The 27,047-nt window shown below is 36.7% G+C and overlaps 1 long non-coding RNA gene across 1 annotated transcript in view; it reads right to left on the bottom strand.

Annotated features, from left to right (window-relative positions):
• Positions 1-3,975: 3,975 nt before the first annotated feature.
• The window catches only part of LOC145294252 (uncharacterized), a 67,958-nt gene continuing 44,886 nt past the window's right edge, over positions 3,976-27,047 (bottom strand). Inside the window, exon 2 of the long non-coding RNA XR_013869855.1 lies at positions 3,976-4,659. This is a non-coding gene — a long non-coding RNA (uncharacterized LOC145294252). The remainder of the gene's footprint in view (positions 4,660-27,047) is intronic.

The raw sequence follows: 27,047 nt of genomic DNA, 5'->3' as shown, positions 1-27,047 counted from the left end.
AGTTTAGACAGGCTGTGTATTGAGGGCTGGTTTTATGTAAACGTGTATTGAGAGCTAGTTTTGTCTGGCCGTGTATTGAGAGCTAGTTTTGTCTGGCCGTGTATTGAGAGCTAGTTTTTTCTGGCCGTGTATTGAGAGCTAGTTTTGTCTGGCCATGTATTGAGAGCTAGTTTTGTCTGGCCGTGTGTTGAGAGCTAGTTTTGTCTGGCCGTGTATTGAGAGCTAGTTTTGTCTGACCGTGTATTGAGAGCTAGTTTTGTCTGGCCGTGTATTGAGAGCTTGTTTTTTCTGGCCGTGTATTGAGAGCTAGTTTTGTCTGGTCGTGTATCGTAGAATAACTGTCTGACTGTATAGCATGGGCAAGTTTAGTCTGGCCATGTATCGAGGGCTAGTTTTGTTTGACTTTGTCGTGAAGGCTAGTCTCGACTGGCCGTGTAATAAGGGCTAGTTTTGTCTAGCCGTGTAGTAAGGGCTAGTTTTATCTGGCAGTGTCATGAGGGCTAGTTAAATGTGGTCATGTATGAAGCACCAGATATGTAAGGGCACGTGTACATATGAAGTGAAATGATCCTTTAAGTTTATGCGGACGTTTGATTTTAAAATATTATTTTATATGAGAGCAGTGTGTACGATGACAAAGGTGAAATTTTAGAGAATGGTTTGTGTAACTGGCAGCAAAGAAAACACGTCGAAATAAAGATACCGAGCTAATAACGCATATGTCATGGGAGCGCTGCTATTTTTGTTCTTTTTACACGATAGAAATAGCTATACACCCTCGAACAATTCCAATAGAAACCGAAGATGCTGCCACAATAACACACAGTAACCACAAATTCAGTTGATTTTGAATGTTTTTAAACTAATGTTTCCATAAGACTTCCAGCAAATACTATAAAAGGATTATTAAAAAAATGCAAGAGAGTCATATACTCAGTTGATCAAGTCGAAAGTAGAATAACAGCGTCTTAATTCCGATGAGTTTTGGCGAATAACAAATAAGGTCTTGAGCAGATGCGAACCGTCTATCTCGCCCATCATTAACAGGTCTGAGGTGATTTAGTCAAACTTACCCTACAACATTTTAAAACTATTTCCCACTTTTTTCTTCCCTCTGAATTATCATCGGTCTCCCACTTTGTTCTTTAAACTTTTCATTCTTTTCGTCGATTTATTATTGATAAAACACCATGGTTTTATTAAAAAAAAAAAAAAAAATCGATTAATTTTTTTAATTTACGAGATTTTCCAGTGCGTGATCATGTACATGCCCATAGTGACTTTAAACCCTCACGTTTTCCTCTCTGTCAACCTAAGGAAAAAAGGGCAGCGAACGTGAATTGAACAACTTCAACGGATATACGATTTTCATTTAAGATATTTCCCTTCACAACTCGCTGGGCGTTTGCAATAACCATTAACAAGTCTCAAAATATTGTGCATCCACAACTATTGAGAACATAAACATAACAAACATACATCTTGTTTCTTTTTGTTTTCTGTTTGTTTTCCATTAAAAAAAAAACTGAACCACAGCAACGCTAGGTACAGCTACTTATTGATAACTATAGATCTTCACGGGCGAAAAAGTATATCTTTCCATTTAGACGTTCATATTGAAAAAGAAACAAACTAAATATACCTACAGATTAAAACATTGAATGACTTCACTGGATATACCATTTTCATTTAAAATATTTCCCTTCACAACTCGCTAGGCGTTTGCAATAACCATTAATACAGGGTGACCCAAGAAGAACGCGCCCCAACTCTACTAGACCCCGTATCTTAGTGTTTTGTCTGAATAAAATGACACTTTGGTCATAACTAGGTTATTCTATTCAAAACATCACATCAAAGCACTAGGGTCATTGGCCTTTTTTTCTCCGTTGACTGTAAAATGCTTAGAAAAACAATTGAATGTCCTCTGGGGTTTTTTGGGGTCACCCTGTAAGTCTCCAAATAGTGCTAATCCACAAGAATATACACATAAGAAATATACGTTTTTTTGTTTTCTGTTTTTTTTTCCCATTAAAAAAAAACTGAGCCACTGCAACGCGTAGCTAGGTACAGCTACTTATTAATAACTATAGATCGCCACAGGCGAAAAGTATGTCTTTCCATTTAGGTGTTCATATTGAAAAAGAAACAAACTAAATATACCTACAGATTGAAACTAAAACTAAGCATACATTCAGATTGAATATATGTACAGATTGAAACACTATCATCTCAGTTTAGTGAATGTAGTACATGTCTGTATAAACAGATATCAGAATAAATAGCTCTATTTACTATTGATTACTATTATATAAAGAAGTTTTCTGGATTTTTATCAAACAAATAAATTCTTGTGTATTGACATGTGTTTGGTCGTTAAATCACCCATCAACGTGGCTAAATCAAGCCAGATTTGAAACCAGGAATCTGTAGACTATACCTAATTCCAGCTAGTAATGAGTGTATCACATGTTTTGTAAATGTCATTTATTTGTTTATTTCGCTTGCAATACATTTGAGCAGAAAACACTACCTAAATGCTAATTGGGAATAATATTTCCGCACCAACCAAAATAAACAAATAATAACATCTACAAAAAAAGTTGATACACTTATTACCAGAGAGGGTTGGCTCAGTGTATACTTCAGCCTCCAGACTTGCACAAGCAAATCTTTTATCCAACAGACAGTATAGATTTAGGCAATGTTGTTTTACTACCGAGTTTTTAACAGTAATCTCTGAACGCATATACAATGCACTAGATAAGGCGGATGAAGCTACGGCTTTAGCCATCTGCATATCCAGAGACTTTGACAAAGTCTGGCATGAAGGGCTGCTAATCAAAATTAAAGTATACGGTATAACTGGACGAATACTAAATATAATTAGATCCTTCTTAGACAATAGGACCATCCAGGTTGTCACTGATGAATGTTTATCCAAGCAACAGAACATTAATGCGAGAGTGCCTCAGGGGTCGATCCTTGGACCACTATTATTCCTGCTATTTATCAATGATCTCCCTGATAATCTTGTCCGGTATATTTGCTGATGATACAGCACTCTTTAACATGCAGGACGAAAAACGGATGTACACAAATCGAGGACAATGGCCGAATTCTTAGAAAATGACCTCCTAACCATACTGGAAGGGGCCGTAAATGGATGATGACACTTAATGCTAGTAAGATTAAGCTGCTCTCTAACAATTACTAAAAGACTCTCCAACCACCAATATTCATGACAAATAACTCCCTACCTGAGAATTTTTCCTTCAAACTCCCTGGCTTAACATTCACAGTAAAAATAAACTGGAACAAGTACATTAAGGACATTGCGAAGGTTGCCACAAGGAAGGTAGGCTCCCTCTATCGTGATAGAAAACTACTTACACCTGAGAGTATTCTGTACCTCTACAAAACTAGGTTCCAACCTGTCCCATCACACCAATGTTGCGTCTCTGTGCCTGTTTTACAAGTATTTTAATGGAATGTTCTCTGATAAACTAATTGTACTTGTGTCCCCTCGAGGTACATATCCTCAGAAAACCCGCTTAGCAGCAAAATCATTTCACAGTTGAGGTCCTTAAATGCCAGAAAGCTTTCTACTCTAATAGTTTTTTTCCCTAGACATTGGAATTTCCTTCCTGATACCTGCTTCCTTAACTTTACTGATATGCAGAAGTTCAAATATAACATAATCCAACATCTTGTTAATCTTTCTTAGGCATGGTCCCAATTAGTAGCCCTTTACGTCCAACTGGCAATATGCCTTGATTGGGTGAAGGTGAAAAAAAATCTGATGTTGCTCCCTAGTAGGGAATAGCAAATTGATGAAGGGAAATTATTCACAATTAGTATTTAGGTAGTGCTTTTCGGTCTGAACTACTGCATAAAACGCAGGCAAAATAAACAAATCTATCAGGGTGACAAGAAGTTATTGCAGTTTTTAATTTTTAAATTCAGGTGAACATATCTCGGCTCAAACAAAAATTTATTGATCGAAATAAGCACCATCAGAATCAACACACTTTTACCAATGCAAAACAAGTTTATTTATGCCAGTAGCATAAAAATCTTGCGTTCTGGTGGTGATAAAATCGTTGAAAGCTTTTTTGATATCGCTTAGGTTTTTGAAGCATTTTTCACGCAGAAAGTTGTTGAGATGCTTGAAAAGTCATCGTCGGTTAGTGCGAGGTCTTGACAGTATAGCAGATGAAGCAGTGTTTCGTAACCAAATTCGTTCAACTTCTGCAGGGGCAGTTAAGCAAGGTGCGGTCGGGCATTTTGGTGGAGGAGAATTGGGCCTTTTCTGTTGACTAATGCTGGGTGTTGTTGTCGAAGTTTCTGATGCATTTCATCCATTTGTTACAGTACTTTGCCGCCTACATTAAAAAAACTAATGGACGACCTTCTTTTGGTGCTGCTCTGGCTTCGGGAAGTGTTGTGGATATTCGTCGACCACTACACTGGTCATCTTCAAGACTTATCGCTGCCACAAAATTTCTTAAACCATTATTGTATTATGCATACAATAGTAATTCCTGGACCAAACGCTTCGTTGATATCGCGAGCTGTTTCAGCAGTTTTTCGGCCTAGTTTGAATTGAAATAAAAAAATTGTGCATATTTGCTCTTTTCCCATCTTGAATTCAACGTTCTGAAAAATAAAAAAAATTTGTTTTAAAACGATTGTAATTTAAACGATTAGATTTAAACGCCCTTTGAAATGAAGTAAAGATTTTATAACGAAAATTTATTTAAAAATAAATCAAAATAAAAAAAAGAACTTTTTCCTCAACCTAATATATATATATTATTAGGTTGAGAAGAAAGTTCTTGCGGAATTTTATTATTCCACCATCTTTCCAGCGACCTTGGCAACAGACTTGATGTACGTGTTCCATTTCAGATCAGGAGTGAAGGTCAAGCCCAGAAGCTTGTCAAAACATGGGGCTTTTCCTAGACGAGAGCCATCCATTTCAATTGATGCCAGATGGGGATCAGAGTGTTGATGATGTAAAGATAGAAGTTTGGTTTTAGATGCATTAAAGGTAACCAGCCACATCTTCCCCCCCCCTGAACCACTCGTTCGAGATCAGAGGAAAGAGAATCAGAGAGACCTTTGTCATTTACAGCCTTTGATGCATTGCCGTAGATGGTTGTGTCATCAGCATAGATGTCAATGAATGATTTAAGTATGTGTTTAGGGAGATCATTGATGTAGATCAGGAAGAGAGTTGGGCCCAGGATGGACCCTTGAGGGACTCCAGCATTAATACTGCAGGCCTCTGATTTTTGTTCATCAACCACTACTCTCATGAGCCTATCAAAGAGAAATGATTTAATGATAGAGAAAACATTTCCAGTTATACCATAGCTGGAGATCTTGTGAAGTAGGCCTTTATGCCATATCTTGTCGAAGGCCTTTGATATGTCAAGAACCATTGCCCTGGAAAGGAAGCCTTTGTCAAGAGATTCACTAATCCTATGAGATATAACCGTTAGCACATCTGCGGTAGATCTTGCAGAACGAAAGCATATTGCGTGTCACTAAGAAGGTTATTTCTGCTGAGGTGGTTGACTATTGGTCTATTTAATATGGATTCCAGCAACTTACTCATGACACACAGGAGACTTATTGGTCTGTATTGAGAGGGAGATGACTTATCACCTGAGTTCTTAAATACAGGGCATACTGATGAGGTTTTCCAGAGTGTTGGAAAGCACTTCTCCTTAAGGAAATGTTTAAACAGTTTCGTAAATATGGGAGCAAGTTCTGGTTGAAGCTTTTTAACACTATAATTGGGATGCCGTCAGGGCCAGTTGCTTTACTGGAATCAAGGTTCTTGATTAACTTGGCGACCTCATGCACAGATATTTCTATGTTACCTAGCGTGTTCTGTGTTATAGGAGGAAATATGGGAAGTTGATGGCCTTTGTCGCATAGGGTAGAATTAGCTGATAAATTCTTGGCAAATAGTTTGGCCTTGTCTGAAGCTGAGATGACCTCTGCTCCGTTTATAATGGTTGGGATAGAACGCACACTTCTGTTCAGGATCCTATTTGTTATTTGCCAAAACTGGTGGGAACCAAGCCGCTGATCAGCTACTTTGGATTTAACAGACTGGGCATATAGATCTCTTGCATTTTTTATTACTCTTTTACAGTGGTTGCTGGCAGTCCTGAAAGCAGCTTTAGTCTGGGTGCATCTATTACGTTGGTAGCTATGAAAAAAGTGATTTCTGTGCGCGATGGCAGCAGCATATTCTGGGGAGAACCATGGCTGGCTGTTAGGTTTTTATTGGAATTTTTTAGATGGTATGAATCGGTCTATGCCTACAATTAACCATTTGGTTAGGTCTGATACTATTGAGGACACATCCTTTTCAAACATGGAATGCAGAGGTAGAACAGATATAAATGTACAGAAACTATCCCAGTCAGCCATTGAGTATCAGTATACAGTACGGTGGAGGGGTACGTCTGGGGACTTATTACATTTCGTTTTTATCTTAACTGATACGACAGAGTGGTCGGAGGATCCTAGAGGAGAATGAACGGAACATGAACATAGCTCAGGGGAAGTTGAGAGAAAAAGGTCTAGGAGGCTTGCATATTGACCTGTAGCATCGGGCACATGGGTGGGCTCGCGAACCATCTGAGTGAGGTCATAAGAAATGTCAAAATCATGACAAAACCTCCCCTCGTCATCGGTTTTAATTGAGTGGGTCAGCCTTTCCACGTTATGGACGTTGAAGTCACCACAGATATGAATGTTAGCTGAGGGGTGTGCAGACAGGATGTGGTCTATTTTCTCAGATATGCTCTTAAAGATAGTAACTCTGCTGTTGTGGGGCCGATAGAGGGCAAATATAAATTCAGTGATGTAAGCAAGTGCAACCCGTAAGCACACATAGGGTAAATTAGGATCTTCTCTAGAGATATCCCTGCCACATGGGAAGCCATCTTTAATGTAGGCAAATATTCCATGCCCATGTCGATCTTTGGGGTCAGATTTAGACTTTTTGAGTAGTCGTCTACGGATCATCAGAAATGTGTGTGTAAGGCTCTGCAGGGAATTATGGGAAGATTTATTTAAATGGTAGTTGGGGTGCGAGCGAATCTCAGTGGGAATGCTGGCGGCGGTGGGGTGTTAGTGTTATGGGAAAGGGAGAGCGTGCAGCTTTTAGGGTCCGTAGCAGAAACGGATTGGACATGGGGGTGTAGGGAAGGAGTAATACAAAGCTTTAAATTATATTGGTATAGTTCTGTAATGTGAACAGATCAAGGCTAGGTTTTTGCGTTTTAATGTAAATAGCTTCAAGAATTTTAAGCTTCTTTAAAATCGTCTCCTGGTGTAGTATTTTAATGTTGTTAAGTAAATTGGCAGTGAAATGTTGAAATATAGTACTAAATTTAACCTTATGGCAAGTGAGGCCATGTATATATATTTTTTTTTTCTACTATTTTTATTCTGTTCAATAGAGTGCTGAGCTTACACATGAAATTATTAGCTTTCTATTGCAGATATTGAGAGTGTGAGTCTTTAAGAAAGCAAACCCTGTCATTGACATTCGCCAGAATCATAAATGCGTAAGTGATTTTGAAGAAAATTTTTAATAGAATATATTTATCTTTTTTCATATTGGTTTCTATTTAACCCATAGTTGGGTCCCTAACAGGTACTACCACTCCAGGCCTGAGTGAACCTGGGAGCAATGGCAATTAAAGGGTGGCTCCACACTCCGCAAGTTGGGCCTCACCATCGGATATAGTTTAAGTTCATATCCAGGACCGCATTCTTTTTGGAAAGACCTTCATATATATATATATATATATATATATATATATATATATATATATATATATATATATATTAGTTAGGTTCAATGAAAAAATACAAATGCACAATCGTAAAATCCAATGCCATGAAGAAAAGTATAATCCAAATAGAGAGTTTTTTTAATGTTTAAAAGTATGCATCCATAAAATGCGATAAGGTAAAATTCACTGCAATATTCCCACAAGCGCGCTATAAAAAAGATTTGTTTGAAAAGCTTGTTATAAAAAATTTACTGAAGAATTCTTAGAGTCTATGTATATCTTAAAATTAGTATATTAAAAAGTATTAAAAATATTAAAATTATGATAGAATATAGGCCACTACAAGAGAGAACAAACTCCGTATGGTCCAATATACTATTAAAGTATTAATGAAATATAAAGCCAATTAAGACTAATTAGTAATGGTAATTAGGTTATTGAGGTTACCCTAACCCAGATATTTAAACCAGGTTAACATCTAGTCCCAAAGGAAATGAAATAGAAAGAGTGAAAGAAGTAACAGTTACTGCAGTTCAATACAAACAAACAAGTAACAGTTAATTTGACGCGAGCTGATAACGGGTGCGGGCGCACGTTCACTCCTATCGAACCTGCTGGAATACGCACACACACTGAGACACACTCTCACAAACATATATGTGACAAATTATTATTCAGATATGTACGCATTTTCACAGTTTTTAATACGTAATTCCACATCATTCAGTCACTACTCCGAAATGCAAACCTGGCTGTCGGATATTTTCTTACGCTGCGGGAATATAGAAGCATTATTATTTTTTCATTGCAGTAAATTAAATTGTGATTAAAAATTTAACATATATTAAATATTGTAAATTTAATTTGACAAGAATATGTTCATAACAGAGCTATAATCCATGGTAATATAAGATGCCACAGAAAATGAAAATAAACTAAAATATTTCAGTAAAATTATATATTAAAAAATACCAATATTCATTTAATTCAATATTAAAGTGTAATAGAAATTCACATAAACAAAATATTTTTATCTAAATCATTTTTAATTAATTAAGTTTATTAATTGAAAATAAATTATAGTAATTCAAAAAAACGTTAATAATAATCAAAACATACAAAGGTAAGTGCAAATAATTTTTACATAATGATTACTTTTGTAGTATTTTTATGTGGTTAAATAAGCAGGTTAATACAACATGGAATTACTTCCATAAAACTGCAGAGGACTAGACTCGAATTTTGAGCATAACTAAGAAAGAAATCCATAAGTTCTGGAAACTCACACTAATCATTATATTATACAGGTGTTTCCAAGATATGTAATGTAAGAAAAAGCAAAAAGGACAGTCAAAATATATGTGGTATTGCAGTAGTGGGTTCCAAACTACTCAACAATTAATGTGCGTAAGAAGTGAGTGAAAAATAAGTCTCAAATACAAAAGTTAACTCTAGGAACTAATAAAATAAACATGTCAAAGAGAAGGGGCAGATCTGCACAAAAGTTTCTTTTGTAAATGCAAACTTTTACACATTGTAGAGTTCGGGAGAAAAGATAACAGTGTTTCATTTAAGATAGGAGCTAGAATATATATATATGATAGAAAATCTTATTTTTTCTTTACCTGCACTTGAAGCGTTGTGTACACTAAAAAGTGAAAATAATTACGTATATAAATACGTTTTGAGGGCTTAAATCAACGTATTTTTTTTAAATAAACAAATTTGTTTACTTATATCAACTATATTTCGATGCTACAGATCTTTATCAATGAAGAGTCTGTCTTTTTTTCTTGACCGCATGGTGGAATTCTGCGTGCGAGTGTTATTGCTCGTCCATGAGTCTTGATAACGGCTCGATATAAAAAAATCAAAAGGCATAAAAATAGTCATCAAAAATTGAAATAATGAAGAAAAATATTTTTTATTATTATCGATGCCTCACACACACACACACACACACACACACACACACACACACACACACACACACACACACACACACACATATATATTGTTTTTGAAATAAAAACTAGTCTGTGTGTCTCTCTTTTTCTCTCTCACGCTCTTTCTTATTCCCCCTCTCTCTCTCTCTCTATATATATATATATATATATATATATTTTTTTTTTTTTTACACAGTGATCACCACTTATCAAGGCCCTGAAGCCACTCAGGGATAAGGGTTATTGCAAGTACATTACGTTAGTGTGGAGATTTGATGAAATGTTTGCTTAAGGGGGCGGTTCATTAGGAATTTGTTAACGTTGGACTTGAATGCATCCAAGTCGTAATCCGGTGAGAAGCAGGCAGACGAACTAATGCACACTTCTGTTCAGGATCCTATTTGTTATTTGCCAAAACTGGTGGGAACCAAGCCGCTGATCAGCTACCTTGGATTTAACAGACTGGGCATATAGCTCTCTTGCATTTTTTATTACTCTTTTACAGTGGTTGCTGGCAGTCCTGAAAGCAGCTTTAGTCTCAGTGCATCTATTACGTTGATAACTATGAAAAAAGTGATATCTGTGCGCGATAGCAGAAGCACATTCTGGGGAGAACCATGGCTGGCTGTTAGGTTTTTGTTGGAATTTTTTAGATGGTATGACTTGGCCTATGCGTACAATTACCCATTCGGTCCGGTCTGATACTATAGAGGACACTTCCTTTTTAAACATGGAGTGCAGAGATAAATCAGATATGAATGTACAGAAGCTATCCCAGTCAGCCATAGAGTATCGATATACAGTACGGTGGAGGGGTACGTCTGGAGACTTATTACATTTAATTTTTATCTTAACTGATACGACGGAGTGGTCGGAGGATCCTAGAGGAGAATGAACGGAACATGAACATAGCTCAGGGGAAGTTGAGAGAAAAAGGTCTAGGAGGCTTGCATATTGACCGGGTGTATCGGGCACACGGGTGGGCTCGCGAACAATCTGAGTGAGGTCATAAGCAATGGCAAAATCATGACAAAACCTCCCCTCATCGTCTGTCTTATTTGAATGGGTCAGCTATTCCACGTTATGGACGTTGAAGTCACCACAGATGTGGATGTTAGCCGAGGGATGTGCAGACAGTATGTGGTCTATTTTCTCAGATATGCTCTTAAAGATAGTAACTCCGCTGTTGTGGGGCCGATAGAGGGCAAATATAAATGTAGTGGTGTTAGCAAGTGCAACCCTGAAGCACATATAGGGTAAGTTAGGATCTTCTCTCCTTAATGTAGGCACATATTCCATGCCCATGGCGATCTTGGGTGTCAGATTTAGCTGTTAAATTAGAGTATCCGTTAATTATGAACTCATCATCGGCCCTATTCCAGTTTCACTTAGAAATAATATGTTCGGTTTCGTCTCCTGTAATTGGGTTTCAACCTCTGGAAGGTTGGAACGTAGACCCCTGATGTTGGAGAAGGAGACCTGGTAGTAGGGGTCTACGTTGGAAGATGGGGTTCTAGGTTTAATCGAGTTTTTTTTTTTCTGGAGATATTTCATGTTGAGGTTTTGGGATTTGTGGAATAGGTCGGCATACTTGGTTAGAGCAGTACAGATATATATATATATATATATATATATATATATATATATATATATATATATATATATATATACGTGTGCTTCTTAAATATTAAAGAAATATTTCTGTGTATGCAAATAAAATATTTTAATTAGTTGCATGGAACAAAAAACGTGGTTAATTAAACGAACATACAGACATTGCATGAGTAAATAGACATCTTTATCAATATTACTCCAAACGATCCTGTCAGAGGTCCTGATCAACATTGACAATATAATATTGATTATATTCAATCTCTTTAAAATGGAACGAGCACACGGTTTACAGTGAGAAGTGGAATCCCGAGGTGTGCCGGTAAGTGATTTATTAAGTGTACTTTCAACTTTCACGATAATACATTTCATCTAAAATTCTGGCAATCTTCCTTTACTCAATGCATGTCGTAAAGCATGACATACGGTAGCGTTGGATACATAATCTTTTTGTTATGTTCATGTTCACCATGATTTTGACCACACGTTTTTCACACACACTAGTCCACCGTTACTTTAACCCATTCTTTGCATAATTCCTTTAATTTATATTTTGTTGATTCCGCTCATGAACTTAAAGTTTCAAAGTATTTCACAAATTCTAAATTGGATTCAAGTCAGGAGATTGCGAATTAAGAGTACTAATACAATACCATTTCAAACCATTTCTTCGTAAGTTGTGCGGTATGTTTGACATCATTGTCGTATTGAAGCATGCAATTCCGACCATTTCCTAGAGTCTTCCTGTACATGCTATCATAATTTAACCGTGTATAACTTGCACCTCACCAGTGCCCTTGAATGAAAAGCATTCCTATATAATAATGGAATAACCACAAATTTACTCTGGTGATGGTATTGTGCTTGTTAAAAGCATAGCCCGCCATACTTTCGCCGAGAACTTTTCGCTGTACTCCTTCTGAATAGCTCAACTTTCTTTTCATCAGACTACATTACCTATTCCAAGAGTTCATAACTTTCTTTTCCTCAGACTAGATTACCTATTCCAAAACTGCATAACTTTCTTTTCATCAGACTAGATTACCTCTTCCAAAACTGCATAACTTTCTTTTCATCAGACTAGATTACCTCTTCCAAAACTGCATAACTTTCTTTTCATCAGACTAGATTACCTCTTCCAAAACTGCATAACTTTCTTTTCATTAGACTAGATTACCTCTTCCAAAACTGCATAACTTTCTTTTCGTCAGACTAGATTACCTCTTCCAAAACTGCATAACTTTCTTTTCATCAGACTAGATTACCTATTTCAAGACTGCATAACTTTCTTTTCATCAGACTACATTACCTATTCCAAAACTGCATCATTTCTTTTTCATCAGAATAGATTACCTATTCCAAAACTGCATAACTTTCTTTTCCTCAGACTAAATTACCTCTTCCACAACTGCATAACTTTCTTTTCATCAGACTAGATTACCTCTTCCAAGACTGCATAACTTTCTTTTCATCAGACTACATTACCTCTTCCAAAACTGCATAACTTTCTTTTCCTCAGACTAGATTACCTCTTCCAAAACTGCATAACTTTCTTTTCCTCAGACTACATTACCTCTTCCAAAACTGCATAACTTTCTTTTCATCAGACTAGATTACCTCTTCCAAAACTGCATAACTTTCTTTTCATCAGACTACATTACCTCTTCCAAAACTGCATAACTTTCTTTTCCTCAGACTAGATTACCTCTTCCAAGACTGCATAACTTTCTTTTCATCAGACTAGATTACCTATTTCAAGACTGCATAACTTTCTTTTCATCAGACTAGATTACCTCTTCCAAAACTGCATAACTTTCTTTTCCTCAGATTTGACTTAATCTTCCAAAACTGCATAACTTTCTTTTCATCAGACTACATTACCTCTTCCAAAACTGCATAACTTTCTTTTCATTAGACTCGACTACCTCTTCCAAAACTGCATAACTTTTTTTTCATCAGACTAGATTACCTCTTCCAAAACTGCATAACTTTCTTTTCATGATACAAGATTACCTCTTCCACAACTGCATAACTTTCTTTTCATCGGACTAGATTAATTCTTCCAAAACTGCATAACACACTTGTCATCAGACTAGATTAATTCTTCCAAAACTGCATAACACACTTTTCATCAGACTAGAATAATTCTTCCAAAATTGCATAACTTTCTTTTCCTCAGACTAGATTACCTCTTCCACAACTGCATAACTTTCTTTTCATCAGACTAGATTAATTCTTCCAAAACTGCATAACTTTCTTTTCCTTAGACTAGGTTACCTCTTCCACAACTGCATAACATTCTTTTCCTCAGACTAGATTTCCTGTTCCAAAACTTTTTATTTTTTATTTTTTTTTTTATTCAATTTTCACCCCAAACAAGGCACAGTGCCACTTTGAAGCAGGGGGCTACTATTAGGGAATTAATTAGCGGGGTCATTATGAAGGGAGAAGAGTAGAAAGATGTTTGTTAACATTACACTTGAACTTCTGCATATCATTGCAGTTGGGAAAGCAGAATCCCGGAAGGGAGTTCCAAAGACCCGCAGTTCTGGGGAAGAAACTATTGGAGTAAAAGGCTTTCTTGCACCTAGGGATCTCCACTGTAAAGGGATGAGACTTAGTAGCTTGTCGGGTTTGTCGGGGGTAGTTACGTCGGGGAGGTACAAGTGTTTGCAGTTCGTCAGAGCATTCACCATTAAAGTATTTGTAGAACAGGCAGAGGGATGCAACATCTCGTCGATGGGACAGAGGTTGAAGCCCAGATGACAGTTCAGGACCTATCAGGTTTGCGACTCTTTTTTGAACCCTGTCCAGGAGCGAGAGACAAGCAGCAGATGCACCAGCCCAGATGTGACAACAGTACTCCATACATGGGCGAATGGTTGCCTTATAGAGGTATAGGATACTGGCAGGCGTAAGTAGTTTTCTAGCACGGTAGAGGGAGCCAACCTTCCTTGCAGCAGCCTTGGCAATGCTCTCAATGTATCTATTCCAGTTCATAATCCCTGTAAACGTTAGGCCGAGGAGTTTAAAATAAGTACTTTCAGGCAATGTGTTCTTGGCCATTGCTATTGGTGGCAGAGAAGGTTTCTTGTAGTTATTGAAGGAAACCAGTTTCGTCTTGGCAGCATTGAATGTGACCAACCATTTTTGTCCCCATTCCACTACGGATTGGAGGTCATCCTCTAGTGTTTCTGCCATTTCCTTGGATATGTGTTCATTTGTTTTCCCCTCATATCTGTTATAGAGAGTGGTGTCATCGGCAAATATACCCATCTCCGAAACAATTTTATCAGGGAGGTCATTTATAAATATCAGGAATAATAGAGGTCCAAGGATAGACCCCTGAGGTACTCCCGCATTTATGTCATATTGTTTGGATGTACGTCCGTCGAGGACAACTTTGATTTTTCTATTACTTAAGAAGGATTTAATTACGTTATGAATTCTTCCAGTGATTCCATATGATCTAATTTTCCTTAGAAGACCATCGTGCCATACCCTGTCAAAAGCCTTAGATATATCAAGGGCCACCGCTCTACCCTCCCCTGTTTTATCCAATGAACGGTATATACGTTCAGAAACTACAGTTAAGATATCTGCTGTTGAACAGGCTTGCCTGAATCCATATTGTTTGTCAGTCAAGAGTTTAGCAGCTGTTAGGTGCTGGACTAGGGCTTTATTAACTAAGGACTCAAATATTTTGGCGAAAAGCGGGAGGAGGCTAATGGGGCGATAATTTAGTGGGTCAGTTCTTTCACCAGAATTCTTGAAGACTGGTACCACAGAGGCGGTTTTCCAGCAGTCGGGAAAACAAGATTCGTTAAGGCATTTATTGTAAAGTTTGGACAGAACTGGAGCAACCTCGGCAGAGCATTTTTTTAATAGCACAGCCGGGATGAGATCTGGTCCACATGCTTTAGAGGTGTCTAGGTTTTTTATAATAGCATGTACCTGAGAAGGGGTGATTTTCAAGTCGTCAAGTGTGGCGTCTGTTCGCAGAGGAAAATCAGGGAGTGAGTGGTGTACCGAGTTCAGTGTGGAGTTTGAGGCAAACCGACTGGCAAGCAGATTAGCCTTGTCAGTTGCCGTGCAAGCAACCTCATGATTGTTTGTTAGTGGGGGAATAATTGACTGTCCATTATTAACTACGCTGTTGTAGATTTTCCAAAAATCCCGGGTTCCTAATTTCTGTGCTTCGATGCGCTTTCTGGTGGTTTCAGAGTAATCTGACTTAGCTGTGTCTATCACTCTCTTACAATTATTTCTACCTTCTATAAACTTCTGTTTATTTGAGCTGGACTTATGTCGGTTGAATCTGCGGAACGCATGCTGCCTTTGACAAATGGCAGCTGCACAAGCAGAAGTAAACCATTGGGGAGAGTGGGGCTTGCTATAGTATTTCCGTGCGGGAACATGTGCTTCAATAGCAGTTTTGAACCATTCAGTTGTCTCATTTGCACACTGTTCCGCTGGAAGAGTAAAGATATTTTGCCATGGGGCATCTCTGATGAGCTCCCTGATGGCTTCCCAATCAGCCTTTTTGTAATACCTCGTTGTTTTGAGTAGTGGGTCTTCAGTTTTAGGGCGAGAATTTAGGCTGATTTCTACCATTATCACAGCGTGATCAGCATTCCCGAGTGGGCTATGGGCATTTGTTGTACAGTCATTGGGAACTGTTGTCAGAAAGAGATCTAGAAGTGAGGCATGTTGATCGTGCTGGTCTGGGAAACGTGTGGGAAATGTAACCATCTGAGATAGGGAATGAGATATAGAGAAGCTATATGTGGCGCTACCAGCTACGTCTGTGTGATTTGAGAATCCTAGCCAGTTACTGTGGTGGACATTGAAGTCACCAAATACATGTATTTGTGCGCTAGTATCGAGGGAGAGTGCTATATCTATGCTGTCTGAGACTTTGTTTATTAGGGTACAGTCTTGGTTTGAGGGAGAGCGGTAGAGAAAATATAAGTAGCTAATATTGTGTTACATATTTAGTCTGAAGCACATAAAGGCCTGGCCCTCTGATTCTAGTTTTATTTCTCTAGTTAGGGGGAGGGTGTTTCGAATATAGACTCCAAGTCCATGCATATGTCTGTCCGAGTCCTTACGGTAGAGTGGGAGATAACCAGGCATGTTAAAGTGGTTAGAGGGTATGGAGGAGTGAAGGTTAGTTTCACTTAATGCTAAGATATCCGGGGTGTTTACAAGGAGAAATGACTCAACATCATCTAAGTTAGTTCTAAGCCCGCGGATATTAGTAAATGCAAGCCTCAAGGGAGGAGGCAGGTTGGTTTTCTTTGAGTTTGGTCCTGGTTTAAACGTAACTTTTGCTTGAGCTGTCATTTCATTTTATTTTATTTAAAAGTTTCAGTTAGGGTGGATGAGTGAGGGGGTGCTGGACAAGTAGTTGTGCAGAATACCAGACATGCAATACAAGTAGACCATCAGCTGTCCTCACCCACAGGATTGTGGCCTCAGGAAAGCCCACCGGGGATGAGTGCAGGGTCCCTTTCCATGCGCGACATGGCACTACAAACATCCCGATATTTTACAACTGTTGATGGAGCAGCCGCTCTAAGCGCTACCAAAGAGTTAGGGCTCCTATACTATCAGTCGGAAACAGCAGCCAGGAACTGTCAATCCGGTACCCTCAATCCATTAGGCAAAGCCAGCCCAGTCCAACTGCACTGACATATATGGCACTGAAGCACCCCACTGTGTCCAGTTTAGGGGGATGGGATGTGGCAGGAGTGGGGAAAAGCGGCGTTCATTACCCTAGTCAGGAAACAAGGTCAACCACTGGGTGATTCAAGCGAGTCCCTGTGATAGTACCTCTACGCCTGGCCAATAGGCAAAGAAGGAGTATGAAAGCCGAGCGATAGACAGAGTCTATCTCCTCCTTAAGCAGTTTAGGTTTGCCAACCGGTGATTTGTTTGAGTCACCAGCTCTAGGAAGGTTGTCGTCCAGGACTGAAGAGACCTCCCTCCCCTAGGTTTAGTTTCAGAGTTTTCCTTCTCCTAGACGGATGGCCTGGGAAGACCTACGGGTCCATCAGCTCCGAGGGGGTTCGCCCCGCGCCTGGGTCCTAATCCAGGTATTTCTGCGACCCCGCATGGGTAGTTAATATTTATTGGTTATTTAGGTTAATATCTCCTGGAAAAATCGGGCATTTAGGTTAGCTTCTACAGAAGATTTTCACTCCTCAAGTGTGGTTTAAAAAGGGCATTATTATGCTGTCCATTTTCATTTATACTGAGAGAGGGTATACGTAAAAATTCATGCAGTGGAAGCAGTTAAATTTGCTACAGTATTGGATCGAGAGAGTCGAGTTGATGTATGGTTAGATATAGTTTTGTAAGTTTAGCAATGTATGGTTAGATATGGTTTAGTAGGTTTAGGAATGTATGGTTAGATATGGTTTAGTAGGTTTAGGATTAGGATAAAGTGTTAGAGTATGATCTACTTTCTATTAGAAATTCTGATTTGGTGCCCAAACCGGACATTTAGTAAGACTGAAAGATTAGATATGCTCAGTATAGAGACAAGAGAACATTTGATATGGAGTACAGTTATACCTGATAGATATAGGTTATTGCATATTCTGTAAGTATAGTTAAAGTATAGATGGATGGATAAGTAGTATTGTATACGAATGCATGGAATTTTAGACAATTTGAGTAAGTTGCCTTTAGACTACAACTAAGGAGAATGACTTCGCCTTTCACTTAATATCCGGAAGTTTTTATTCCAATGAGTACCGGTTTAGTTTGTGTAATAATTATTGCAATACTATCTCTTAATAAAGAGATATTAACGGTTACTGTTCATTATAGATTACTTTAAGTCAATGTATTGGACTAAGGCTAGTAAGTATTTACTTAGAAGCTTGGTTATGGGTTGGGAGTTATAATCGGGAGCATGCCTAGGAAATTTTAGGTGTTAATGGGTATCGATTTACGAGTTTGTTAAGGTCAAGGGCGGAGAGCAAGGACCCATCTAAGTTACGTGAGACGGATTTGTTTAGTGTCAACTTAGGAAGTAGAGCAGATTTGATTTGTTAGTGATCAGGAGAAAGAGAATTTAAGTAAAAAATAATAAGGTTTGTCATGCAAAACAGACAAGGCAGTCATCTTGGAGGTAAAGTATCTATAGGAGGTACTTGCTTAGTATACAAGCAGCAGTATTTTGTAGTTTGGAGAGGAATTTTAGGTACAATAGTTTCATGACTTATTGCACAAGTCCGTAGTCAAGGTGAGGGACGATGTACTTCTAATATTGAAACTGGGTTTATCTAATTTTAAAAGTAGTTGACTAGAGTGTTATTAGGTGTTCTACTTAGCTTAGGGATAGAATAAAGATTTAAGGTAATATTCAGGGTGATATAAGCAGTTTCATGAGGATTGGATATATGATCACTGGATGTTGAACTGCTCAGGAGGATTCTTGTATCAATTAAGAAGGATGTCTTGGTGATATAAGATTTGAGAAATTAAGAGTCTAGGGATACAGAGAGCTTTGAGCCGATGAGGATTCAGTATAGGCGATTGTATATAGGTAACAAAGGTGGTTTAGTTTAGTACGCACATATTGTACATATTAAGTATACTGCTTCAGTTCAATCCTCTAACGCAAAGGAAAATCCGTTTGCATTCCGGTTTGCAATTTTGTCAAGAGGGGAAATTTAAAAACAGCTTATCTAATTGTTGATGATATCAGTTTATAGACAATAGTACAGACTGATAAATTGTTGTGTAAGGCATAAGAGCCCCTCATCTTCAGATGAGATGATGGATCACGAGCATAAGTTCGGAGCAGGGATCCGGAAAGGAAATGGCAGTGTACAAGCAAGGGGGGGGGTCACTGATGTTTATTAACTTTTTTTTTTTTCTTAAAAAAAAAAAAAAAAAAAAAAATTTTTTTTTTTTTTTTTTTTTTTCGATGGCTGATTATATTAAGTATCGTACTTAAATAAAGTTTTCATGTCCTCTAAATAACTTAGCATAATTTCTTTTTTTACCGAGTTTGTCTTTACTATAGCATTGACTTATTAATTAAGTGACATGGCATTGTAAGCGGCAATAACTTTCTTTTCATCAGACTAGATTAATTCTTCCAAAACTGCATAACTTTCTTTTCATCAGACTAGATTTCCTGTTCCAAAACTGCATAACTTTCTTTTCATCAGACTAGATTTCCTCTTCCAAAACTGCATAACTTTCTTTTCATCAGACTAGATTTCCTGTTCCAAAACTGCATAGCTTTCTTTTCATCAGACTAGATTACCTCTTCCAAAACTGCATAACTTTCTGTTCATCAGACTAGATTACCTCTTCCAAAACTGCATAACTTTCTTTTCATCAGACTAGATTTCCTGTTCCAAAACTGCATAACTTTCTTTTCATCAGACTAGATTTCCTGTTCCAAACCTGCATAACTTTCTTTTCATCAGACTAGATTAATTCTTCCAAAACTGCATAACTTTCTTTTCATCAGACTAGATTAATTCTTTCAAAACTGTATAACTTTCTTTTCATCAGACTCGACTACCTCTTCCATAACTGCATAACTTTCTTTTCATCAGACTAGATTTCCTGTTCCAAAACTGCATAACTTTCTTTTCCTCAGACTAGATTACCTCTTCCAAAACTGCATAACTTTCTTTTAATCAGACTAGATTTCCTGTTCCAAACCTGCATAACTTTCTTTTCATCAGACTAGATTAATTCTTCCAAAACTGCATAACTTTCTTTTCATCAGACTAGATTAATTCTTTCAAAACTGCATAACTTTCTTTTCCTCAGACTCGACTACCTCTTCCATAACTGCATAACTTTCATTTCATCAGACTAGATTTCCTCTTCCAAAACTGCATAACATTCATTTCCTCAGACTAGATTAATTATTCCAAAACTGCATAACTTTCTTTTCATCAGACTAGATTACCTCTTCCACAACTGCATAACTTTAATTTCATCAGACTAGTGTTCCTGTTCAAAAACTGCATAAATTTCTTTTCATCAGACTAGAATAATTCTTCCAAAACTGCATAACTTTCTTTTCATCAGACTAGATTTCCTGTTCAAAAACTGTATAACTTTCTTTTCATCCGACTTGATTAATTCTTCCAAAACTGCATAACTTTCTTTTCATCAGACTAGATTTCCTGTTCAAAAACTGCATAACTTTCTTTTCATCAGACTAGATTTCCTGTTCAAAAACTGCATAACTTTTTTTTCATCCGACTAGATTAATTCTTCCAAAACTGCATAACTTTCTTTTCATCAGACTAGATTTCCTGTTCAAAAACTGCATAACTTTCTTTTCATCAGACTAGATTTCCTGTTCAAAAACTGCATAACTTTCTTTTCATCAGACTAGATTTCCTGTTCCAAAACGGCATAACTTTTTTTTCATCCGACTAGATTAATTCTTCCAAAACTGCATAACATTCTTTTCCTCAGACAAGATTAATTCTTCCAAAACTACATAACATTCTTTTCCTCAGACAAGATTAATTATTCCACAACTGCATAACTTTCTTTTCATCAGACTAGATTTCCTGTTCAAAAACTGCATAACACACTTTTCATCAGACTAGATTTCCTGTTCCAAAACTGCATAACTTTCTTTTCATAGATCTCGACAAACCTTAATCAGTCTTCACATGTTTTGATTTCAGTAAATCCATTTTTCTTGCTGATCTTTCATGAACGATATAAATAATAATAATAAGATCCTGACTTAGATTTATTCCTGTCCTTACGATCAGCTTTAATCTCATAACAAACGACGAAGTGTATATTTTTTCTACTCCTTTTTATCCACCTTGAAGTCATTTCATTTGATTTTTTCGATCTTCAGTTTCTTTGAAGGTTTTGTGTACCGTCACTCCTTTTACTTTCCGATGAGATTTCCTTCCGTACTTAGTGTTAAATTCATTTATTTACAATGTTTTTGTGCAATCTTCTCCTCCTTTAGTCACAAATATATATATATATATATATATATATATATATATATATATATATATATATATATATATATATATATATATAATAAGCTCGATAGTTAAATGTCCTAGAGCTAATTCAATATTAAGTAATGTGATTGATAATTTAAAATTTAAAAATCAAATTATAATTAAATTAAAAATCCGTTTCATAAGAAATGATCGTACAGATAATTGATTTTTTTGTTGTTCCTTCTCATGAAACGGATTTTTAATTTAATTATAATTTGATTTTTAAATTATCAATCACATTACTTAATATATATATATATATATATATATATATATATATATATATATATATCATTCAACCACGATAGTGGTTGAATATATGCTTAAGTCCGAAATTGAATGAATCGAGACACATTCAAACCCCCACCACTAATTCCGTTCGCAACCAAATTTCAAACAGGTTATATAGTTGGATAGAACACCTCATTAGCTACATTTTGAAAAGAAATTTCGAACATTGGTTCAGTAGAAAAAAAATTACAACAAAATATGTGGGTTCACAAACAGGAGAGTAAGTACATAAGTGACTAACGCTTTTTTTAAATTTTGCATAACTTTTTTTTGTATATAAATATTTTTACTGCGATTTTACCAATATGACATGTTAGCGTAAAGGTTAGAGTACCGGGGGCTGGCGGAAAGATTTTGGGTTCAATCCCGTGTATCGTTTTTTTTTATAATTAAAAAACCGAACTTTTTTTTAATAACTAATTTTTTTTAACTCTCCTTATGATTTTATAGCAAAAAATGGTGAATTTATCGATTAAAAATATTAGTGAATTCTATGATATACATATTCTTTGAATGAACTCAAATTTTTCGTTATCACATTTGATGAAAAATGTAGTCCCATTTTGGCAATGCGTCTGACCAATGATGCTTTTGAACCCGCGACCAGCACTGCGATGTCATCAGCAGCAGCCTGGGCATAAATATTCCTATTTTTAAACTCCTTTAAAAGAGGATTCAGCATACAGTTCTATAGTAAAGGTGATAAAATCCAACTTTGGGGGTTTCATTTAACTACTTCCCTTTTAACAGTTGCCCTCAGTAGTTCTACTTGAACTGTTCTGTGCCTCACCATATACTCAATCCATCGGATGAGTACTGGTGGCACATTGAGTTCTCGTAGCGACTCGAACATACTACTGAAGGGTATGTTGTCAAAAGCTCCAACGATATCTAAAAAGACACCGAGTGTCATCTTCTTTTTTGTTAGTTTACGCTCTATACAGATCATGAATTCATGAACCGCAGGCTCGGTAGAGACCCTGGCTCGGAACTACTGTGATTGAATGATAAATATTGCATAAATGTGTGTTTGAGAGCTAATTTTTTTTGACAATCATTAATAAATATTATAAATTTATATATTAATACAATAGCAATGCCTGGAAAAATCATGGATTATATGGAAAAATGCGCGCATGAAAAGTAATATTCTTAAGATTTTATTAAACCTGGAAAAGTAAAGGACAAGAAATTCAACCTGGAAAAGTAAAGAACAGGATATTCTAGTAAAGTAAAAAATAAGAATTTTTTTAGACTTAAAATATTGCAGCTAAAAATAAAATTTGAATATTGATAAATATTTTATTTATTATTTGCATATATTGTTGTTTATTGTTGAGTTAGAAAGAATTAAACGATCCTAATTATGATATAATAAAATTATTAATTTTTATGTAAATTATAAAATTATTAATTACATATACTAACTAACTAACTAATGAATTAATTTTATTCAAACAATTTTCACTACATAAACATATGTAAATAATAGGGGGAAATAAGTTCAATCCAGCGACTGACACCCTTTCTAACTCAATAATAAACAACAACATATGCAAATAATAAATAAAATATTTATCAATATTCAAATTTTATTTTTAGCTGCAATATTTTAAGTCTAAAAAATTCTTATTTTTTACTTTACTAGAATATCCTGTTCTTTACTTTTCCAGGTTTAATAAAATCTTAAGAATATTACTTTTCATGCGCGCATTTTTCCATATAATATATATATATATATATATATATATATATATATATATATATATATATATATATATATATGCATGTATATATTTATATATATAAATATATATGATTAGTTTTTTTGGAAAAAGAAATGCAGCAGAATTCTCAATTAAAAGGCAAATCCGACAAATAAGAGCGTATTTATATTTTGTATTTTGTGTACATTTTTTGTTTGTTTCTTTTTTTTTTTGTATAAAATATGTAATTTTTAATTAGTTTTTGGCGAAGGGGAGGGCGTATTTTTCTGTTTATTTTTTTTAACATTTGTTGATAAAAAATGATTTGCTTGAATAAACTTTTCTATACTTTCTCCTAACATTTTATGGTTTTCAAAGAATCATTCATCTTTTCGTAAAATAAAAACTTCTTTTTAAAAAAAGAAAAGTTTACTTCCAATGTTCTTTAAAAAAACCAACAAAATATAAGTTTCCTTGAAAAATAATAAAAAACGGTATTTTTTACGACCTGCCCCTATCCTCTCCATGTTTAAAACAGCTCTGTGGAGTATTTTATATTGCTTGTACATTTTAATTAGCAAGTAACGTCAACCATATAAAAGGTAGTTTAATAACTGTAAACCTACTTTTGGGCCACCCTGTATATCAAGATCCGAAACACAAGAACAAAAAAAAACCTACATAACATGCTTTAAATTGTAAGTTTTGTTCTGAATGCTGGGCTTGAGAAGCAGAAAAGTTCATGGGGATAACGATGCGCGTTAGACTTTCGGTAAAACCGCTTGCGCTGGTAAAGAACAAAAATGAAATCATCATACAACAATAAGATTCAAAATGGAAATCCAGTGAATAAAAAGTTTAATGGAATTACAGAAATAATGGTTGTAAGATAAGCTCCAATAAGATCTGAGAACGGTCGGAGTTTATTCTTAATTGACGGGATGAACACAAGAAAATGACTATCATTAGTTTAAACTTTAAACGTCTGCTGGTCATTTGTTTTATCTGTCACACACACTCATTCTCTATCGGTTATTATATACAACCTAATTTATGGTAGTGAGAGCAAACCTATATATATATATATATATATATATATATATATATATATATATATATATATATATATATAAGGTAGTCACCACTTATCAAGACCCGGAAGCCATTCGGGGATAAGGGTTATTGTGTGTACAGTACGTTAGTGTTGGAGATTTGATAAAGTGTCTTACTAAAGGAGGCGGTTCATCAGGTATTTGTTCACATTGAACTTGAAGACATCCAGGTTGTAGTCAGGTGGGAAACAGGCAACCGGAACAGAGTTCCACAGGCGTGCAATTCTAAGAAAGAAGCCTTGTTCATGGAATCTACATTTTGATTTTGGCACAGCAAAGGACTGGGGAAAATTATTGACAGTGGTTTCAGCTAGGCAGGTGTTTAGCATGAAAGATTGGCGAGGGGGGACCAGAGATTGGAGTTCAGACGTGCACCATCCATGGTAATAACGATAAAACAAAGACAGGCTCGCAACGTCTCTCCTGTGGGAGAGAGGTTGCAGGGAAGAGAAAAGAGCATCACCCACTAGGCCACAGAGTCTATTTTGTACTCTGTCAAGGAAGGATAGGCTGTTTTTAGCAGCTCCTGTCCAGATGTGGCAGCAGTACTCCATCCTTGGACGTACTTAGCTTTTATACAGATAGAGAATGGCATCAGGGGTTAGATATCTTCTGGAGCAATAGAAGGATCCTACCATTTTCCAGCGATCTTGGCAACTGACTTGATGTATGTATTCCATTTCATGTCAGGGGTAAAGGTCAAGCCCAGAAGCTTATCAAAACATCGAGCTTCCCCTAAACGAGAGCCACCCATATCAATTGATGCCAGATGGGGATCAGAGCGTTGATGATGTAAAGAAAGGAGCTTGGTTTTAGATGCATTAAAAGTAACCAGCCACCTCCTCCCCCACTGTACGACACGCTTAAGATCAGAGGAGAGAGAATCTGAGAGAATTTTGTCATTTATGGCCTTTGATGTGGTTGCATAGATGGTCGTGTCATCAGCATAGATGTCAACGAATGTTTAAGTATATGCTTTGGAAGATCATTGATGTAGATCAGGAAGATAGTTGGGCCTAGGATGGACCCCTGAGAGACTCCAGCATTAATACCGTGGGCCTCTGATTTCTGCTCATCAACCACTACTCTTATGAACCTATCAGAGAGAAATGATTTTATGATTGAGAAAACATTTCCAGTTATCTCGTAGCTGGAAATCTTGTGAAGTAGGCCCTTATGCCATTCCTAAACGAAGGCCTTTGATATGTCAAGAGCAATTGTCTTAGAGAGGAAGCCTTTATCAAGAGATTCACTAATCCTATGTGATATAACAGTTAACGCATCTGCTGTAGATCTGGCAAAATGGAAACCATATTGCATGTCACTAAGAAGGTTATTTCTGCTGAGATGGTTAACTACTTCTCTATTTAATATGGATTCAAGCAACTTACTCATGACACACAGGAGACTTATTGGTCTGTACTGAGAGGGAGAGGACTTATCACTTGAATTCTTAAATACAGGGCATACTGATGAGGTTTTCCAGGGTGTTGGGAAGTACTTTTCTTTAAGGCAAGGCTTAAAGAGTTTTTTAAGTATGGGGGCAAGTTCTAGTTGAAGCTTTTTCAGCACAATGATTGGAATTCCGTCAGGGCCAGTTGCTTTACTGGAATCAAGGTTCTTGATTAGATTGGCAGAGCGTGTTGTCCGTTATAGGAGGAAATATGGGGAGTTGATGGCCTTCGTCGCATAGGGTAGAATTAGCTGCAAAATTCTTGGCAAATAGTTTGGCCTTGTCTGATGCTGACGAGATGACCTCAAGTCCATTGATAATGGTTGGGATAGAACGCACGCTTCTGTTCAGGATCCTGTTTGCTATTTGCCAAAACTGGTGGGAACCAAGTCGCTCCTCAGCTACTTTGGATTTAACGGACTGAGCATATAGCTCTCTTGCATTTTTTATTACTCTTTTACAGTGGTTGCTGGCAGTTCTGAAGGCAGCTTCAGTCTCAGTGCATCTATTACCTTGGTAGCTATGGAAAAAGTGATTTCTGTTCGCGATGGCAGCAGCACATTCTGGGGAGAACCATGGCTGGCTGGTAGGTTTTTGTTGGAATTTTTTGGATGGTATGAATTGGTCTTTGCCTACAATTAGCCATTCGGTTAGGTCTGATACTATGGAGGACACATCTTTTTTAAACATGGAATGCAGTGGTAGATCGGATATAAGTGAGTGGTAGTCTATCGATATACAGTACGGTGGAGAGGTACATCTCCAGACTTATTGCATTTCGTTTTTATCTTAACTGATACAACCACGTGGTCGGAAGATCATGGAGGAGACAGAACGAAACTTGAACATAGCGCGGGGGAAGTTGTGAGAAAATGGTTTAAAAGACTAGCATACTGACTGGAAGTATCGGGCACTCGGGTGGGTTCGTGAACAATGTGGGTGAGGTCATAGGCAATGGCAAAATCATGACAAAACCGCCCCTCATCATCGTTCTTGTTTGAGTGGGTCAGCCATTCCGCATTGTGGACATTGTGGACAAATGTGGATGTTAGCTGAAGGGTGAGCAGATAGGATGTG

The sequence above is a fragment of the Euprymna scolopes genome, chromosome 15, assembly GCF_053919585.1.
Source record: "Euprymna scolopes isolate OS-2025 chromosome 15, ASM5391958v1, whole genome shotgun sequence".
NCBI classification, from domain to species: Eukaryota; Metazoa; Mollusca; class Cephalopoda; order Sepiida; family Sepiolidae; genus Euprymna; species Euprymna scolopes.
Note: the sequence above shows the minus strand (reverse complement) of the source record. Positions and strands in the feature narration are given on the sequence as shown.